Here is a 14403-nt window from a genome sequence, read left to right on the forward strand (position 1 = left end):
GATTCTAATTACCTATAAACATTCCAAAATAAAATGTGCCTTAGTATGCTTACCTTTAGGAATGACTCAGTCTATAATATATGAGAAATCTGGCCAAATGATCCTTCCTTCTCCCAGGATGCTTCCTTCTCTGGGACTAACTTCATTCTTCTGCAAAGCCACTTGTTCGTTGATGCTTACTAACGAACGCTGCTGTTGTTCGTTCCTTAATTAGGAGATCAGGAGAATTCCTTGGCTTGAAAATTAAGAATCACTACGGCTTATTTTATCACTAAAAGATCACTTCAACAACTTCCTCCAGGAAATTGCAAAGGGAAGTCATTATCTGAGAGGGGGAAATCCAGCTAGATTGTACAAGTGAACCCCAGATGAAATGCATACTATGTCAGGAGGGGGTGGTAAGGGGTGTTTACTAGGTCACTTATTATTTTCTTTTTTAAAGTTTCCTTTTCCACGATTACTTGTTGACCTTAATTGTTTCCATGCCCATGAGATAAGTCTTTGTACTTCCCACTGCGGCTTAGCAGAGAGGTCTGGGAATTGATCCTGCTAATTACCTTGTATTCCTTCATTTCCCTTGAGTATCTGTGGCAAGCCTATTCCACATATGCTACCAAAATCCATTTTAATAGAAGGGGCAGCAACGCACAAGCTGACGACATATGTTTAGCTGCATTCAGTATTCACTGAAGCATGCCTATCACATTACATAAAAGGAGAAGGTCAGTACAAAACAAACAGCTTTTTTTACAAGCTGTGTAGCTTAAGGATTCTGTACGTTTTGGAGAAGGGAAAATAAGCTTCTTGTTGAGCTCCGTTCTCTGTCTAGGGTGTGTGTTGCATAGATTAGAAATGTTCTTAAGCACCCAGGACAACCTGTGTTAAAACATTTCTCTGGTGCTCTATGTTCATGGTAGAAATCAAGTATTAGTGGGCCAGATCCTCAGCTGGGCTCAATTGGCATAGATCCATTGACTTGAATAGCTGAGATATCGGCTTCCACAGGATTTGGCCCAGCTATGTCTAAAGAAAAATCAAATCAGTTCGAATCTTTTCTATTTTAAAACAACAAACAGTCTTGAGATGAAGAGGTTTGTCTGTAGTCAGGGTAAAATCAAGAGTGGCTATAAATATTTGCTATGTAGGTAGATATTCAAGGTACACTATGTAGTGCAGAGCAACTAGGTCAGTGTCTGTAACCTTTAGAAAATTACAGTAGCATCAGGGGTGTGTGTGTGTGTGTGTGTGTGTGTGTGTGTGTGTGTGTGTGTGTACGAACATATGCACGCCCAAACAATACTTTGAAACCAACCTGAAACTAGGTGGTCTGGAGGAGATCTTCAAAGGCACACAGAGCAGCTAGGTACCTGATTCCCATTGAAAGTCTGTGGGAGCTGGGCACACAGCTCCTTTTTATGCATTTTTAAATGTACCTCCTCTGGTTCTTTAGAGATGCTGACTGCCCGCGGTCCTGAAATAAATGGGAGATAAAGATGCTCATTGTTCCATAGCACTGGGCCCCTTTGCAGCAAGGTCTATAAATAGCTGTGTGTCTATGTCCGAAATGACGACATGTAATTTAATATGTGTAGTGTAGCTGTGTCAGTCCCAGGGTATTAGAGAGTCAAGGTAGATAAGGTAGTATCTTTTATTGGACCAACTTCTGTTGGTGAGAGAGAGACAAGCCAGCAGAAGTTGGTTTAATAAAAGATAATACCTAGACAATGATTGCTTGCAGCAATAGCTATGAAATAAATCCATATCCCATTGTAATACAAACAATGATGCCCAAAAGCCTTGATCAGATTTAAAACCTGTTGTGCTGGATGCTGTATAAACAGATACTAAGAGATAGTTCTTGCCCCAAAGGTGTTTGCAATCTAAATAAAGATGAGATAATAAGTGGATGTAACAAATGTTAGAGGGATTTGGGGAAAGAGCATAAAGGTAACATTGATGAGGACATGTGGTTATGTGGACTAACTATGAGTACAATTCAAATTTTAAATTTTGATTTGATTTTTTTGGAATACAGCTCAGGTGAGGAAATAGCTTGGATTTTGGGATGCCAACCTTGTTCACAAGAGCAAACACCCCCAAACAAATCCCAGGGGTTTAAATGGTGCAAGGGGTAATTTAGGGCCAGATTTTCAAAGCACCTGACAGTTCCCATTGAGAACAACGCTGAACGATTTAGAAAACCTGGAGCCATTTGTGAGTGCTGAGCCCTTTTGAAAATCGGGTTCAAGAATTGTTCAGAGTCTAATCCTGTCAGATGCTGAGCACTGCCTGCAATATGACAAGTGCCCTCAACTCTCCCTGAAGTTAATGGGAGTTGACAGGTCTCAGGGCTTCTTAAGATCATACCCTTGCGAACACTTTATTTAACAATACAAAAGCACTGGAACAGTCGCTGTATTTGTTCTAGCTGAATAGGCCAAGTTTTATTCCCAAGTTCCATCTACGCGATTGAAATATGGAGCTTTGCGAGGTGGGTTTCGTGCAAAGATGTGATGGGCCTTGTGTGATCACAAAAGCTGATAATCTCAGGATCCTACAGAAACGTTGCTGTCACTGAAATGGACTTGTTTTTCCTCAGAGAACGCGAACCTCTTCCAATGAGCCAATCGTTTGTTCGTTTGTTTTTTAATAGCTGTTCAAAAACGCTTTTCAGCCCGCTGACTAAAGTCATGCAAATGGTTTCAATATCCTTCTGGGGGAAAGTCTGTATAAAAAAAAAAAATAGTTCTTGGTATAGTCAATGAATGTCCGATGGCTGGCCATGAAATCAGAGCAGAGTGAGCTTCAACTGCAGTCTTTATTATTGTATTTAAACTTAGAGCAATTTTCCCTCAAAAGGTTTTACTTTTCTCCACTGATTGACACCTCCACTGGTACAATTTGTCTCCCATACTCTTCCCTGTATTAATGGTTTCCACAAAGACTGAAGTCACACTTGTGTTTCCAATTGGTTTCCCAACCAGGAAAACAAACTAATTGATAGGATCATGTTGCTTCCTGTTTATATTCAGGAAGCGGGCACCATAGTTAAATCTAAGTAAACATATGAAAGAATTCTGACAGCAAGACTCACCTGTTCCAAGAAGCATTCAAGCTACTGTCAATTTAATTACTGTGAAGTGTATAAGGTGCAATCCTGGCCCGGTAAGGGAAATCAGAGTTTCCCATTGACTTCCATGGGGCCAGAATTTTCCCCCAAAGTACAAAACTGACCCTATAAAATATAAGAGTGAAACGAGCCCCTACACAGAGCCCTAGAGTGGGATTTAAGTTCATGGGCCTTGTTCTTGCCCTCTGCACACAGGGGTAAATTTCACTCTAATACATACATTTTTTATTTAGATGAGCTCATTCTGTCCTTGTTCTGTCATATATTGTTTTGGTATTATACTGACTTGAGCGTTTAGACTGCAAGACTTTGTTTTAAGGACTTTGTTCTTTGGGACATTCACAGTTTGCACAGCACGGTTAGGATGCTTCTGGTAATCCACACTGGATGAAAGTGTGGGAAGGTTCGTAGGGTTCCCTTCCAAGTCCCTCATTCAGCATTGACTGGGGAACAGCATTCCCATGAAGGTGTAAAAGGCCTCTGCTCTGAGAGGATGGGACTTTATAAGAAAACAGATATGAGTTGATCTTGCATGCCTAGATGATTTTACTGTGACGCTCTGCCAAGAAACCTGAGGCACTGAAAAATTAACTGCTAGTATTATAGTATCATGATGTTTCTAATTCCCCAATGAGTCCCATATTTGTTGGCTTTACTTTGAAGTGTTTAATGTCACCAGTTTATACACTTTTTCTGTATTTTCAGGAAAATAATCCCATGGGGGAGATTTCCAGATGACAGCAGCAGAGAACTAGGGTCCAGACTATGCATTTTCCTTCTGAACTATGTAAACTCTATTTTAGCTGTTTAAAGGCACCTATCGCTGTGGTATCTAAGCAAGTATTGAACAGAAAGCAAGTCAGTTTTTGTCTGCTTTCCCTACAATTTTGAAACTGAAAAGACTATGTAGCAGTCAGTAGTTAAGCACAGCCCAAAGCAACTCAGTCATAAGTCCCTTCCTAGCAGTTTTCCATCTACTTTATTCTGTGTTTCTACAGTGCTTAGCACAAGGGGTCCATGACTGGAGCTCCTAGGTACTCTGATAACAGAAAAAAAATGTTTGGAGAGAAGGACCATTCTCTGGTTAACCAGCAGATACTGAAGTCATATAATGCTCTCTGCACCCTGTGCCAGTTGTATTCCTGAAGGATGCTGGATGTGTTCACTCTGCCAGAATGCGAGAAGGTAGTTAATCTTCCAAATTGTTTAGGTTCTGGAGTCTAAGCAACAATCTGGCCCTGTCTTTCCCCGAATTGAGCCCTAGCCGATGGCCAGTCACCTACTGCTTGGTGAGGTCACTGCTGCCTGTACAACACTTCAAAAAATTCTTGTTCAGAGTTTGCTTTTCTGATTTTAACCCCCGCTGATTTATATCCTAAAGCAAATGTGTGACTATTTCAGCTGCTCGCCTCCGGCCCTCCAGTCTTTGCTACCTGGCAGTCTTGCTAGTTACCCTTCATTCCCCGAAGGGAAAACAATACAGTATCATCTATCCTTCCCCTGCCTAATTTGTTTAAGAAAACTACAGCAGTCACTTTTGGTTAATTAAAAGGTACTGTCTGATGTTTTCAAAAGAATGCTTCTCTGGCTTTCTTGCCGGAGGCAGGTAAAATGGATGTGACTGACAGCCTGGTTGCTGGTTGTGAGTTTTAGAGCGAAGATGCAGTCTCAGCTCATATGAGTTGCCACAGGCGACCCTGCAGGTACAATGTGGCACGAAGAATGAAATGACCTGGAGGAAACCGGTAAAGTCATCTGAGCGTGGGTGGTTGGTTTTTTAATTAAATCTAACCAAAATTTTTCAGATCTCAAAATCTCTTGGGTTCACTGCCAGTTAGAAGAAAAATTGTGGATGGCTTCTTGCTGTAACCACTAATTTGCCCATCCCACATAACAACAAAAACCAACAAGGGAGATCATTCCCAGATCCATTGTCCTGTTCTTTAAAATGCTGACGGTAGACTCAGAAAAACATCTAATTTTCTTACCCATGTGCTTAGGTACCCAGGTGTATTTAAACTCAGCAGTGAATTCCACCACTCAGAGTCCTATTACATAGTTCTTTGACCCAGACCAAACCTTGTATTTTCTTTTCTCTGTTTTTTCTGATGGCACTGTAAATGGTTTTTGTGTGCTACCAGAGTCATGGTTATAGAGCATATAAAAAACAGGTTACTATCTTTATTCTCCAAGTAATCCATCTGTATCAGAACAATCTTAACGCAACCACTAGGGTTTCACATTGGGACGAATGTTGCACTACCACTTCTGATGTAAAATGCTTATTTCTTTGTAATTTGTTTGTTCTGTTAACAAATGTATCATAAAGCATCTTACTACGCTGATCTGATTAGGATAAATGCTATATTCTTATTTTTAAAACTCACCTTCTGTTCACAAGTGTTCACATTTTCATTTTACTTTAAAAATTCAGAATTTTAAAATGTCAAAGTGAAACATTTTTCACCCAGCTCTATGGTTGATTGAACATTGGGGAAAAATCTTATGAAGGCTTTGTCAACTGTCTTTATTTCAAAATTTTTGAAAAATTGCAACTGGCTCCTAATGCAAAAGTGTTTAATAGAGCTAGTTAAAAATTGTACATTTTTCTTGAAAATGTTACATCTAATTTCAAATGTTAACATTTTTTTCAAACTATTGAATAGAAAACAAGCCAAACAAACCCACAACTTCAAATAGAGGTGGAAAAATGATGATGGTGCTTAAATATAATTAAAATATAATATAATTTTAAAAAATTGATCACTTTTTTTGTTTTCCAGTGATATCCTCTACCTCATATTTCAGCATCTTTCAGGAGGAGAAATGTGAGAGGTGACGAAGTTTATTTTAATAGCAATTAGATCTGGTGGAACAGTTTTTTTTTTTGTTTTTTTTTTAAATAACATGATTAATATTGTTATGAATAAAAATGCTTTGAGTTCAGTTTGCTGTAACCTGCAGATTATGAAGACTCTGATTCACGTGTATGTGGATACCAACTATCGATGAAAATGTTTACAGGGCTCCAAATTTTCATAAATTTCAGAATTTATTTATCCAACGTTTATTCTGAAATTTCATTATTCATTAGGCCTTTGTTTAAAAAGTTTTCCATCCAGTCCAAAAGCACCAACTATCCTACTTAATTTAGGTGATCCAGCACAGAACACAAATTATGAATATCAAATACCAATATCTATATTGAATACATATAAATAAGGATAGTTGCAGAAATCAGCATTGTTTTCCAAACTGTTCACTAATCACTACCGAAGGGGATAAATTCATAATACTACTTATTCAAAACAAATTAGATTGACCAGATGTCTCGTGTTTTTTTTTTTTTTTTTTTTTTAATTAGGATAGTCCTGCTTTTGGGGGCTTTTTCTTATATAGGCACCTATTCCCTCCACGCCTGTCTCGCTATTTTACACTTGCTGTCTGGTCACCCTAAAACAAACACATGGAATAAATTTGTCCTAGCCAGAGACCAAATGGGAAGCTAAATTCAAATAATCAAATGGGATTAAGAGATCTAGGGGCTAAGAGAGAGATCCATGCATCTGTATTAAAAAAAGTGTCCAGACATTTGAGTGTGAGAAGAGGAGGCTATAGGGACAAATCCTCTATTGAAATCAATGGAGCTGCACCAGTTTGCACCAGCTGAGGAACTGCCCTATACTATATTACCAGTGTTATGAGCACAGGCCACTGTCTGCATATATAGAACTGCAGCTGCTTGCAGTCCACCTGCATAAGAAGCAATGAAATTTCTTTGCAATAAATAGTTTTGACTGGACAATAATGTTGTACCTGTGCAGCTGTGAATAATTTTACACTGTGCTGAATAAATTGTAGCAGATGTGTAGCAAGTGGGTCAGCCCCTTCTTCCTTTCTCCTGATTTTATCATCTGTGATACTAGGGTGAGCATTCATTAGATCATATTTGTGTGTGCATAGTTAGACTGGAGAGTCAGAAATCTCAGCTTGTGGATTATCACCTTTATCACTGATTTCTTCAGCACATGTAAAATGTGGAAAACTCGCAGCCCAATTCAGTCTGCCATCCCTGCAGTAAATCTTTTTGAGCCCGTCATATCTTTTAGCAGCAGTAGCAAAACAGTCTTTCCTAAGAGCAAATGTCAATCAAATGATCTTTCACCCTCTCTGGATCACTCTAAGCAACAAATGCCTGTTAAGATAACCATGTTGAATCCAAGTGGCCATGGCTGGGGATCTAACAAATAGGCTTTATATCAATCCGAGGGGTTCTGAGTATGTCACATTAGTATTGAGCCTCAGACACATTGCCTCCCGATTGGCAAGGAGAGAAAATAGTGAGTAAAAGAGCAGTTTGGAATCCAGAAATATCCCATCTTTAAATGGAATTTGTTAGGGTCGTCTTTTTCTAAGCTTAAAGGACAGACCTTCTGCCCACTGGGCACATTGCAAACTTTGGTCCATCATTCCAAATATTCTTGCTTTTCTCCTGTGGGTAAATGATGACTTATAATACCAAATTTAGAGACTGTGACAGTTGTACCCTAGAACAGAATAATGCAGGGGGTAATTATGCTTTAGGAGAATACCAAAAGCAGCAAATGTACTGCTTTCTTATTCCTATAACTACTTTCACCAACATTATTATCTTCAGCCACCTGATAGTGACTTTGTTATATTTGAGTGTATCAAACTAATGAGACTGTAGGATGATAAGGGAACCTGCCTCCCTTAGTAATTGGGGCAAGTAGATGAAGACAGATGTCCACAGCCATTTCCTGGAAATTCATGAGTTTCAGTTCTGCAGGGAGCCAGAGGTTAAAAAGTAAGACCATCACTAAAGAGATTTGCTATAGATCATCTCAGCTCCTCATCCTGGAGTGTCTACTGTGAATGGGCGGTTAGCAGTGACGGGGGTCTTGGCCTGTTACTAAAAGTTGTGCAGCTCAGTGACCATGAACGCAGCCTGCCAATTGGGAAATGAACCTTTCCTCTTCCTTTCAACAGGAAGCAATGATGCTACAAGGGAAATGTAAAGTTCAGGTGGCCGTGCTCTTTCTTCCTTGGTTACGTTCATGATCTCTAATACTAGTGAACAAGCTTCTTTTGCCAATAGATTATTTGGTTGTGAGGAGACACTAGTGAAAATTGTGTAAATAGAGGACAATAGCAGCAAGGGCAATGTGGGAGAATTACACAATCACTAACAGGTCACTCAACAGGAAATGTATAGAGGTAAAAATGAGACACCCTCCGTGTCTGATCTTGATTGAAGGTTGATTGTCTGCTAAAGTGAAAGAACCTCCAGTAGGAATTTCACTTGGGATTGTAAATGACAGGGGGGAGAAATAACCTATTAAATTATCTATCCACTTAATAATGTGGACTGTGATCCCCTGATAAGTTATAAACTGATAACAGATGTTAAACTTCTCTTCAGCCAACTGGCCAAGAAAGCCTAAAGTATTTAAACACCTGCCATTTGAATGGCCTGTTAACAAATGAGAGATCTTTTTCTTCCCTCACCACTCCCATTTCCAGACTGCATTGCTGTGAATCTAATGCCATTTGGATTGTTTGTATCTTGTCAAACCTGTTCAGCCAATGTTCTGTGGTTTTGTTCTTGTTAGGAAAATTGCTGCCCTCTTCCGGTTTAAAAAATACCCAAACATTTAAATGTGTCTTAAGGAGGATGTCAGTTTCAACATGATGCTACAACCCAATATGAAACTAATTAAATCCTAAACAATAGTTTGGCTTAAGACTCAGTCAGAAATGAGGGCAAGCGGTCCTTCCTAGGACAATAGGGTTGGATCCGAATACTGTTTTAGAGACATCCTGATCAACTATGTGTTTAATGAGATTCATGCAATTTCTTTCTGAAAACAATAACTTTAGAAACTTTTGTTTCTGAAAACAATAACTGTTGGTTGCATAACCCGTGATATCCAGTTGAGGCCCCCCCCAAGTACAGAGTGTTCCACAAAAAGGAATTCCAAAAGCTTTTCAGCTTGACTTAGATAATTAAAACAAGATCTGGGAAAATCACCAATATGTTGAGATGCATTTTAAGGGGTCAGGGTGTGGAGGGGGTTCAGTAAAACTCTTCAGGGCAGGATTAAAATATGTTGCTGTACTATTTCCTTACCTGATTTCAAAGATAGGGCCCAATCCTGCAAGGTACTTACATTCGCTCTTGAGGCACTGAGCATCCTCAAATTCAACTGATTTTAATGAGAGTCGAGGGCACTCAACACCTTACATGATTAAGCCTCAGGAGTATAATGAAATAAATATCCATGTATTATCTACATGGATACTAGGCCCATAGGAAACATTGAGATTGCTTCGGGTTTAAACTGATTTACGGCTCCCATTCTGCATAAAATTGAGAGAATTCCTCAGCTGCTGGAGATAGGGCTCAGAGCTGCTGAAACTCATCTGCAACATTCGTGGGTGGGAAGCAGGGAATGGTTTGTCAGAAGGCACTTCAGGGGAACTTTCATTTATTGCTTTGCAAGCAAGAGAAAAATCTTCTGCCCTTCTCCCCCAAACTACAAGAGCTTCAAACAGCAATGAGAACAGTACCATGCCACTTTCTGAAAAGTTACCACCAGAGGGCCAAAATTTACTGTTCAATCCTTTACTCACGTGGGTAGTCCCATTAACTTCAGTGGGATTAGTCCCTTAATAGACTTGTTTATGCTGACTTTAGAAAACAAGTCCCTGATGTGCAGCCACATCTTTAAGTTGACTTTCCTCCCTACCACTTGAGAGCAGAGTGATTTAAGAAATTCTTTGCAGATCCAGCTATTGCTTCCTATTCAGATAGAAGACAGTAGCAATTCTATGTAACTGATGGTTTGAGAACTAAATGAAACCTTAATGCAAACAGAAACTGTAGCTCGCACGGCAGATATGAAGACATGGTAGGTGTATCTCTTAGACATTTATTTAGAGTCATGTAAATGAATCCTTAACTTTTTGTTCATAACTTCCACTGAAGAAGTGGGCTGTAGCCCATGAAAGCTTATGCTCAAATAAATTTTAGTCTCTAAGGTGCCACAAGTACTCCTGTTCTTTTTACTGATATTGGTGTGACCACTGTTCTAATATAAACATTCTCTCATTTAAAATGCTTATCTTTCCTATGTTGCTGTGGTGGGACAATTGTAAAGGTTTCATTATAGGCTTCCAGGAGGTGAGGAGTGGGGAATCCTCATCGTTGGACAAACACCTGCTGTTAGGAATGGTCTAGGTTTACTTGGTCCTGCTTCAGCATACCTGATAACTTCTTGGGGTCCCTTCTAGCCCTACATTCTATGATTATCCATGCACTTCAACTATAAAATGGTATTTACCAGTTACAGGCCAGATCCTGCTTGCATCTCTCACATTAAGGGGATTTAACAATTAGGTGTACGTGGCCTGAGCCTTCCAGGTTCTGAACACCATGAAATTCTGTTAGTCTCTAGCATCCTGCTAGTCTTACATTCCCCTATAGTAGCTTCTATTAAAAAATCAAGTGGTTTAATTAATACATAAATACAAAAGAAGCACCCTACTTTAAAATAAACCTGCCATAGTGTGGTTAGGGTGGATGCACGTGTATAAATATATCTGCAATGTTATTCTCAGTAACCGAAGTTTAGACACTTGAATCCAAATTTTGCAACATGCATGCATCTATTGAGCATACCTGGTTTAGTTGCAACCTACCTCAGTAAACCAGTTTGAAATTTTTTAATCAAATTTGAAAAATGTTGAAATTTCTCTTGTTTTTTGACCCACTGTAGAGCTAGTTCAATTCTTTTGAATTACTTTGCACAATATTTTTTTCCCTGACCAACTCTGTGTTCCTTGTCTGTCTGGGTGTAAGTTACTCATGCGCATCTAGGCATGCGGAAGCACAGCCCTCAGTGCATGCATCATGGATTGGCATGGCTAGCTGGGTACCCACAGAAGGGCACTTCGAAACAAATGAAAATTTTAGCCCCCTTTCTTTCCAAAATTTGGTTTTGAAGAACTGAAGTTAACACAAGGGGGAAAAGAGCAAAGAAACAGTTACTGTATTATTGCTCTGGATTTCTGTTAGGGGAGGCAGGGCTAGCAGTAGGTGAACAGACTTAATGAACCGTGTAGGAACTGAGTAGTATCCATTTAAATTGTTTGAGCCATCTAGTGGTGCTCACCATGTTCTGTGTTTTAGAAGCTGCCGGAGAGCAGCCAGCCAGAGCACCAGAGCTGGGCCTTGTATATTTGTGTATATGTCCTAAACACCATTATTTGAGACCTAATTGTGTGCATAGGGTTTTCTCCACCTTGGTATGAATGAGCCTATTTGAAAGGTAACTTCCAAGAGGAGCAAATCATTCTAGTGGTTAAAGCAAGCTATTCAGGGTAAGGAAACCAGGGATTGATTTCTGATTCTGTTGCTGACTTGCTATGTAAACTTGGACGAGCTGATTAGCCACCCTGTGTCTCAGTTCACACATCTGTATAAAGGGGGTAACTCTCTATAGCTATGTCTACCATTGGAGCTAGGGGTGTGATTCCCAGCTTGCATAGCCTAGTCACATTTAGCTCTCGATGAGCACCAGGAATAGTAGTGTCGCTGCAGTAACATGGGCAGCAGCGCAGGTTAGCTGCCGTGTACAAACCTGCCTGGACGTTCTGGGTACATACTCAGGGCGACTGGCCAGTGTCACTGTGCGAGCTACCGTGGCTACACTATGTGGTATTTAAGTGAGAACTAGTGTGAGTAGGTCTGTGCGAGCTGGGAATCCCATCCCTAGCTTCAAGTGTAAACATAGCCCAAGTTTGTAAAGCATATTTCCACTTCTACTTTAAATGTGTTGTGTTCATGCTGAGTCCGGTTGTGGTATTTATGATTATGCCATTATATGGCTATTCTAGTGCTGAGTTGTTTTTTTGTTTGTTGTTTTTTAACTTGAGCTTGTGTAATGAAGAGCTGCTCTTTTGGCCTGTTCTCCTGAACTAGCTGGATTTCTAAGGCCAACTTAGCAGCCAATGTAGGGGAAAGAGAGAGATCCATTTGCTGCTTTAGAATTCTTCTTAGTGACTTCAGCCCACAGTGCTTGTGGGGCTCCATTTTTTGTATTGAGTTGAAATGAATAATAGCAAATGTTCCCCATGAAATTTCTCCAACTGTACTAAAACACAATTGTAACTTTCCCAAATTTCTCCCATGGGTTCTGTATTGAAGCAGTAGAATGGTGTCCTGATTAGTGGTGGGAGATACCGGAAAGCTTTGGAGTTTGGCTGGGCCCCCAGAAGTTTGGCTCCTTGTCCAAACGATTAAAACCTGCAAAACTGGCCTCCCAGTCTTGTAAAAGCAGGTTGTGTGGTGAGATTTCTCACACCTACTTCAGGTCAGCTAAGTGATTCCCTGGCAACAACTTTCATTGCCGGGGTTTTTGCTTCCAGTCCCAGGATATATTTGCAATTTAAAAATGATTGAGATAGAGATCTGAGCTACAGTGTTTGGATTGGAACTTCCCCAAAGCTTGGGAGTACTTGGATCTGAGATTGTGCGGGATTCAAGAGTTGCTCTCTCTCTGTGTGTGTGTGTGTGAGAGAGAGAGAGAGAGAGACTGGCTCTTATTTTGTGAAGTGGCTCACCCATCACTTACAACATTCCCAACCTGGATATTTATGTTCTAGCCACGCTTGTTAATCAGTTGTCTAAACTATGTATAGGAAAAGCAACAACATGGCCCTTCTTGCTGCCAGATGCCGCTGCGGTGATCTCAAGCATAAGCTGTAGATTTTTATCTTTTAAATTGAGCTGTCCCTTGGGCACAGCCGCTGCCCCTGTCCACTGCTATCCTTGTCACCAAGCTGTCCTCCACGCTTGGTGCTGCCCTGCCGCAAGGCTTGACCCATAAGGCTGTGTTTGCTGCATGAGGAGTATTACAGTGGACAAGGCCAGAGATCAAGATTTGGGGTCCTGGAGATATCTTGGTTTAAAGGTAATGGGACTGGGACTGTACTTGGGAAGGGCAAGAGACCAGAACTGGAATAAGCTGGGGCTCAGAACAGGTGTGTGTGTGTGTGTTCCATAGGATTAAATATATTCACCTTCCGTTATTTCCAGCATCAGGGAGAAGTGAAGATGCACTGCAAAATAAGAATGATTTTAGAATTCTTTCCCTGACTCCTCTACCGCCCTTCTCTCTGGCTTCCCCAGGTTCCAGCTCCCAGGGGCTTCAGCTTGCGCAGAATGTAGCAGCTAGGCTTCTTACATGTTCAAGCAAGTTGGAGCACATCACCCCCACCCTCAAATTCGTCTCTCTAATATTAAGCTGCTGCAGTATCCCATGACACTATTACACATTCCCAGTCATATCAGGATCCAGCTGAAAATGGTCCTATGCAGGTTTTTAAACCCTTTACGGACTTGCCCTAGCCAACCGGCAGACCTTGAGCCAAGTTCATCTCTGGTGTAACTCCACTGAAGTTGGGTAACTCCACTGAAGCCAATGGACTTGTTAGCCATCTTGCTGTAAATTCCTCATGGCTATAAGGCACTGCAATTTTTAGCTCAACGTAGCTAGTCACGGTAAGCCCATATTGTTGACCTGGATTAGCTACATGAAGGTAAAAAACTACCTGTCTCTGTTAGCATTTTACAGCGAAAGATCTAACTCAAATGAGCTGTCTCTGTAAGAACACTTTTTGGCAGTGGCCTTTGTTAGAGCAGTGACGAACCTAGCAGGTGCTCATATCAGGATTAGGTTTAAGGGAAAGTTTTACTTTGAGGTTGAATCAGGGCTAAGGGCAGTGGTGGTGAAATCTCATGATTTAACCTTCTCATTTGCTGTTGATATTTAACCCTTTCAAATCAATATGTAGATAATGAGGTTAGTAATGAAATTTTGAAGGGACTAGAAAGGAAATTGCGAGTCCATATTTGCGAGTCCATATTTCCTGTAACATCATCCCCCTCCTCCGCAGAATTCCATTTCAAATGTTCATTGGAAAAGATGGATTTGTCACAGATGCTTAACCTGCTTGGAGTGGGAAGCACAAGTTAGCAAGGGTTTCCATTGCCTGGCCATGCACTGCTGTCAGTTCGTATTGCAACATGCCCCTTGGTATCAAATGAAGTACCTCCATCTATAAAGGGGAGAAGTAAGTGCAAAGCTACCACAATATATATTGCATGTAAGAGGCACTTGAAATGCAAAAGAAGAGCGGTAACTCAATACATCAATTAAATGTACAAAAATAAATCGGATCAACTTATA

The 14403-nt window shown here is 40.4% G+C and overlaps 1 protein-coding gene across 1 annotated transcript in view; it reads right to left on the reverse strand.

Annotated features, from left to right (window-relative positions):
• Positions 1-14403, reverse strand: part of BMP7 (bone morphogenetic protein 7) — a 383690-nt gene that overhangs the window by 172396 nt on the left and 196891 nt on the right. The window lies entirely within an intron of this gene.

This window comes from Gopherus flavomarginatus, chromosome 11 (genome assembly GCF_025201925.1).
Source record: "Gopherus flavomarginatus isolate rGopFla2 chromosome 11, rGopFla2.mat.asm, whole genome shotgun sequence".
Classification (NCBI taxonomy): domain Eukaryota; kingdom Metazoa; phylum Chordata; order Testudines; family Testudinidae; genus Gopherus; species Gopherus flavomarginatus.